This window comes from Marmota flaviventris, chromosome 3 (assembly GCF_047511675.1).
Source record: "Marmota flaviventris isolate mMarFla1 chromosome 3, mMarFla1.hap1, whole genome shotgun sequence".
NCBI classification, from domain to species: Eukaryota; Metazoa; Chordata; class Mammalia; order Rodentia; family Sciuridae; genus Marmota; species Marmota flaviventris.
The window spans coordinates 99,882,827-99,889,693 of record NC_092500.1 but is presented as its reverse complement, the minus strand read 5'-3'; the positions used below and the strand labels follow the sequence as shown (position 1 = coordinate 99,889,693).

The following is a 6,867-nucleotide window of genomic DNA, read 5'->3' as shown; positions in this document are numbered from 1 at the left end:
TAGCGATACCAGACTTCAAACTATACTACAGAGCAATAGTAACAAAAACAGCATGGTACTGGTACCAAAACAGGTGGGTGGACCAATGGTACAGAATAGAGGACACAGAAACCAATCCACAAAACTACAACTATCTTATATTTGATAAAGGGGCTAAAAGCATGCAATGGAGGAAGGATAGCATCTTCAACAAATGGTGCTGGGAAAACTGGAAATCCATATGCAACAAAATGAAACTGAATCCCTTTCTCTAGTCATGCACAAAGTTAATTCAAAATGGATCAAGGAGCTTGGTATCAAATCAGAGACACGCCATCTGATAGAAGAAATAGTTCGCTACGATCTACATATGGTGGGGTCGGGCTCCAAATTCCTCAATAGGACACCCATAGCACAAAAGTTAATAACTAGAATCAACAAATGGGACTTACTCAAACTAAAAAGTTTTTTCTCAGCAAAAGAAACAATAAGAGAGGTAAATAGGGAGCCTACACCCTGGGAATAAATCTTTACTCCTCACACTTCATATAGAGCCCTAATATCCAGAGTATACAAAGAACTCAAAAAATTAGACAATAAGAAAACAAACAACCCAATCAACAAATGGGCCAAGGACCCAAACAGACACTTCTCAGAGGAGGACATACAGTCAATCAACAAGTACATGAAAAAATGCTCACCATCTCTAGCTGTCAGAGAAATGCAAATCAAAACCACCCTAAGATACCATCTCACTCCAGTAAGATTGGCAGCCATTAGGAAGTCAAACAACAACAAGTGCTGGCGAGGATGTGGGGAAAAGGGTACACTTGTACATTGCTGGTGGGACTGCAAATTGGTGAAGCCAATTTGGAAAGCAGTATGGAGATTTCTTGGAAAGCTGGGAATGGAGCCACCATTTGACCCAGCTATTCCCCTTTTCGGTCTATTCCCTAAAGACCTAAAAAGAGCATGCTACAGGGACACTGCTACATCGATGTTCATAGCAGCACAATTCACAATAGCAAGACTGTGGAACCAACCTAGATGCCCTTCAATAGACGAATGGATTAAAAAAAATGTGGCATTTATACACAATTGAGTATTACTCTGCATTAAAAATTAACAAAATCATAGAATTTGCAGGGAAATGGATGGCATTAGAGCAGATCATACTAAGTGAAGCTAGCCAATCCCTAAAAAACAAATGCCAAATGTCTTCTTTGATATAAGGAGAGTAACTAAGAACAGAGTAGGGAGGAAGAGCAGGAGAAGAAGATTAACATTAAACAGGGATGAGAGGTGGGAGGGAAAGGGAGAGAGAAGGGGAAATTTCATGGAAATGGAAGGAGACCCTCAGGGTTATACAAAATTACATACAAGAGGAAGTGAGGGTAAAGGGGAAAATAATACAAGGGGGAGAAATGAATGACAGTAGAGGGGATAGAGAGAGAAGAGGGGAGGGGAGGGGAGGGGAGGGGAGGGGGGATAATAGAGGATAGGAAAGGCAGCAGAACACAACAGACACTAGTATGGCAATATGTAAATCAATGGATGTGTAACTGATGTAATTCTGCAATCTCTATATGGGGTAAAAATGGGAGTTCATAACCCACTTGAATCAAAGTGTGAAATATGATATATCAAGAAATTTGTAATGTTTTGAACAACCAACAATAAAAAATTAAAAAAATAAAACACTTCCAATTTTTTGGGAAATGTGTGTCTGCCAATTTAGAACTGTTTATTTGAAAAATTATTTGGTTGATATTGATGAAATTGATTCTTGATAAGTTCTTTTTGAAAAAAAAATCTTTTCTTATTCAAAGTTTGAACTGGCAGTCAATTATATATATGTAGCTGATTGTCCTGCGGGTAAATATAAGTTTCACATTTCCTAGCATTTATTACTCAGTAAATTTCCCTTGTGTGTTTTGATGGCTGTAAAGTCTCTTGTCATCTTTCTAATCTGTTCAATAAACCTTATTTTTACAGTTTCAAAAAAAGAATCAATCAATCAATCACTTAACTTTACTAAACTAATTTTTTTTAAATCCAATAAAATTTTAAATATAAATCAAAATTTAATGTAAATTAATTTATTAAATTTAGAGATAAAATTAATAAAATTAAATAATCAGTAAAATTAATAAAATAATTTAATGAAATTAATTCATAAATTTATAATTTGACTTATTTTAAATAATTTAATTTATATTAAATTTTAATTAATTTTAATAAAATATTCTCAATGGTTTTAGAAACTTCAAGTGTCAGAGAAGCATTTGCTGTATAATCTGCTTTTTCAGTTCTTTGATATCACCTGGCATAAGCTAGAAAATTTTGGTTTATCTTTTATCTTAATTTACAAAAATAAAAAAAAAAGATTTTAACTATTCCATTTTTAACTTTTTCATCTTTCAAAACTTTGTATTATTTTATCTTCCCCACTTTTTTTTGATCAAATGTTTTTTTTTTTTAAATGTGTTTATAAGCATTACTGTAGGTCCCAAAAAAGTATGTAAACACTCCAGACATTTAATGACACATTCTTACAAATTAAAAAGGATGCATGTGATTATACTTTTGGTTTCACTGACAAAAGTCATCTTCCTTCTGGACATATTTAACATCTAGGAAAGGAAATGAATGTCAAGTGACTTTTTTAATAGAATGAAGATAAGTAAAATGGATAGGTGTCATAGCATTTGAATTAAAAGAATCTTAGAATTTATGCACTAAACTTCATGTTCAAGCCCTCCCACTGTAATTTTCTTTTAGTAGTTATACAGTGTTTTTTTTTTTATAAACTAAAGAATTCATACCTTTACTACATCATATTTTGTTTGCATATAGCCCAAATTCTGAGGTATATATCTTTTTCATATGGGTTGGATCTTTCTTCTTTTCAGTAATATAAATGAATCATTTTTTTTATATTAATATAATTAAATTTAACAAATATAATTATAAAAAGGTTGAAGCTATAGTTATTTTTGCTGTTGATTACCTGATAGCACAGGAACAAAATTTTATATAAAAAAAACTACAGCAAACAAACACAAATACAATTTTAATAAGTGCTACAGCAAAAAAAAAAAAAAATAAATAAATACAAAAAAAGGGGGGGAGGGGAGTCAAAACATCTGGTAGCTCTATATATCAACTTTTTTGTTTTTCTTTTTCTTTGCAAATACACAAGTTCTTTTCAAAAAGGCCACTCTGTAAATAGTTCAAATTGTTTATGGCTTCTTTAAACTGCTAAATCATCTCTGGCTTGAGAATCACCTATTGCTTTAAAAAGTCCTTTGGTACAACCCTGGCGCTGTTGTCAGGGGACACTGGCAATGGTGTAAAAGTGGGCATGAAGTCTGTGATGGGATTCAAATGGGGATTCCCAGGTCCACCAGGTCCAAGTCCAGCTAGGCTAATCAGTGGCACTGCCGCAGAATGTGGTGCCAAGAACAGATTCACAGCCACTCTTTTACCAGCTCTGAATTCTGCATCTTTCAAACTTCTTGGTACATTCTCACCTTCCTTTCTCCTTCCTCTGGAGTCTAGACATCTCATGGCATGAGTAGAAAGTTTTGGTGGTGGAACAGATAAAGGAGATTTTGTTTCCAGAAATTTAAAAAAAAGTTCTAGAAAAGAACTATTAAGCAGAGATTACACATTTGGTCTCAAAGATGTGCTGGGGACATTTTTTTTATCCTTCTCCAAGCCAACCTGTCATCCACTTAGTAACGTCACCATCATCTCCATTCAACAACTGCTCCATTTCCTCCTTTTGAATGTCCAGGATGCTTCGCAATAACTGTAACTCTTCATGACACTTACTTTTCGATGTATGGAAATGCTCAATGAACAGGTTTCTCATTAGAGCTTTGTCCACTTTTTCTTCTGTGCCATTTTCCATGTTCATCATTTTCTTTTGTGCATTATTCAACATTTCTTGTTGGAGTTCATTGTGCTTTTTAAGTCCTTCAATCTGTTCTTCCTTTAGATGTAACTGTTGTGTAAGTCTGGTTGCTGAATCCAACACACCGTTGACTTCATCCAAATGTTCCTGTAATAATAATACCTCTCTAGATTTTCTGCCTTTTCCTTCCATTTGGTTATATATTGTCTTTCCTTTTCTAATTCAGCCAAATACATAGGTTTTTCTTCTTGTTGGCAGTGCTCTAGAACCATTGGCAGGTTAGTTAATGACATGGCATACTGCTTTACTTGTTCTTGGTAGAGCAAAAGCTGCAGTGCATTCTCATCCCTCTCTTGGGAGAGTAAATGCATCTGTTTCTGCAGGGACTCTGCCTGCACACTGGCTTGATGAGTTGCATTAGAAGAGGAAAGTATCTTTTCCTCCAATAGTGTGTATTTTTCTCTCAGGTTCATCTCTCTCTTCTCTGCAGCCTAAATTTCCCGGGTGTAAGAATCTTCTGATTCTAAAGATGGCTCCCCAGTCTTTGTACCTCTTGATTTAAGAGTAATTCTTTGTCATGTAGGTGTTGAACCTCTTGCTGGAGGGTACTCTTTTCCATCTGTTGGTTCTTTAGGGACAAGGTGAGTTGGTCTGTCTCCTGCTGACATAGAATGGTCTTCTCCTGTGTGGATTCAACTGCATTTAAAAGCCAATTTAATTCCCCAGGCTTGCCCTGTGCTTTTTCTTGTAAAAGTTGCTCCTTCATTGAATGGTACTCCAACTGTTGTTCTTGCAGCATCACAGAGAACTTCATGTTCATCTCTTGTAATGCTTGTTCTCCATTTCCTTTTCTTTGGATGTTTCTATTATTTTTTTCAGTTTCCCCTTTTAGTTGAGAAATGTCCATTTCTAAAATTAATATTCTCTCCTTGAGGTTAGTTATTGCTTGCCTCAACAAATCATTTTCATTCACTTTGTTACTGAACTTTGCATTTGAAGAAAGTAACTGATCACTTTTGGCTTGGATAAAGAGGTTTTTTTCTTTCAGTAAATTTTGTAACAGATCTTGTTTTTCCTTGAGCTGTTTAATTTTGGAATCTGATTGTTCATGTTCTTTCTTTTTTCTCTTGGAGGTGGCAGCAGTTGCATCAGACAACCTGTGGTTACTTTCCTGGAACATCCTAATGGTGGCATCTTTTTCTTGCAGCGATTGTCTCAGCTCTTTGTCTTCTGAGGACTGGGAGGTAAGTGATGATGCAGACAAGAGCTGGGGTGTACTCATATCAAGTTTTCCTGAATAAATTTTAGCCTGAGGAGCTTGTATCTCCATATCTTTCTGCTGGATAACTTGAGTGAGTTTGCCAACTTCATCTTTGGACAGCTGATCAGTCTGTTTGATTAAAGATATATTCTTTTCATTTAGAAGTTGAATATCAAGTTCTCGTTCTTGGATTCCTTTCATTTATTTTTCAGTTTCATAGTTACACAGGTTGTGTTCTTCACTTCCATTTCCTATAGGAAGGCTTTTAAATTTTGTTTCTTGAAAACTATCAGAATTGTCTGCTGGAGTACTGTGTGTGTCTCCTTGCAACTGGGCTTTTATTTATTCAATGGTTTTCTGCAAATTCTTAAATTCCTCATCTTTCTGTTCCATCACAGAAGGCTGCAATTGACTACATTCCAGCTTCAAGTTTTCACACTGTTCAATTATTTGTCACATTTCCAAACCAAGCTGCTCTTTTTCCCTCTTCAAGGCATCTCTGTCATTTTCTGCCAAAGATAATTTTTTAAATTATGTCTTTTATTTGATCCTTATGTTCTCCCATTTTTGTCGCAGACTCTACTTTTTCAGTTTGTAGAACCTGAATAGTTTTTTTTTTCCATTTCACCGATTTTAGACTCATCAGTTACTGTAACTCCTGAGTCACCTTAAACTGATTTTCAAGTTTTTCAATCCATTCCACATAGTCATTTAATTTCTCTCGATACTGGCAACTTATCTCTGCCAGTTTCTTTTGATGTGCATTCTGCAAAACTGACATTTCCTCTTGATGATGATCAAGGTCTTGACTTTGGTTTTGTTCAAGTACCTTAATAGTATTTTGTAGTTTGCAGATTTCACTTTGATCAAAATCATGTGTTCCCTTTGCCTGAGCTATATCCCTCCAATGGCTAACTTGAGATTCAAGACTTGAAACTTCAATTGACAGTCTGTTGATTTCTTGTTGGGATGAAATGATGTCACTGAAGTCCATGTCATCACTGGGCAAAGCTGAAAAATGACTGATCTCATTACTGAATGAAGATGAGGCAGTGTTGCTGGTACACCACCCGCTCCTGAATCTACTGACTGCAGTGTGGACAACTCATCTTCTAGTGCAAACTGTCTTGCTTTAAGTGGCCTGATTTCTACTTTCTTTTCCAGTTCATTCCCGTAATTTGCAGATTGATGTTGGATCTGTAGCTCTGATGCTGCATACCTTTCTTCCAGCTCAGTACAATAGTTTTTAAGTCTTTCATTGTCATATCTGATCATCCATTTGGTATCTTCAAGGTTCTTTCTCCAATAATTAGGTAAACCTGCTTCTACATCCTCTAAATCATCAAGAACCTCATCGTCAGTGACTTTGGAGATACAGCTGACGAGGGAAGCCAAGCTGCCCCCCTCCTGACCCAATGAGTGGCCCAAGCCAGAGCCTAGGCCTCTAAACCAGGACAATATTGTCACAATTTCAGTGTGTCATCAGAGCTGCTCTGAAAACCACCTCAGTCTCTATCCACCTCTGCTCTGAACCTCCTGGAACACCAAGGAGTCAATTATGACCCAAGCACTCAGAATTCCATGAAGGGTGGGCTCTGCCAACCATTGTGTTCTGCCTGGAAATACAGAGGACTGGCCTGGGCTTGTACCAGTGACTCCCCACTAGTGGCCCAGTCACCCCCTGGGCCTTAGCTCCTTCCCTCAACTT

General features: G+C 36.4%; 1 pseudogene; it reads right to left on the bottom strand.

Moving 5' to 3' along the window:
• Positions 1 to 3,267: 3,267 nt before the first annotated feature.
• Positions 3,268 to 6,614, bottom strand: LOC114082292 (thyroid receptor-interacting protein 11 pseudogene; annotated as a pseudogene).
• Positions 6,615 to 6,867: the final 253 nt, after the last annotated feature.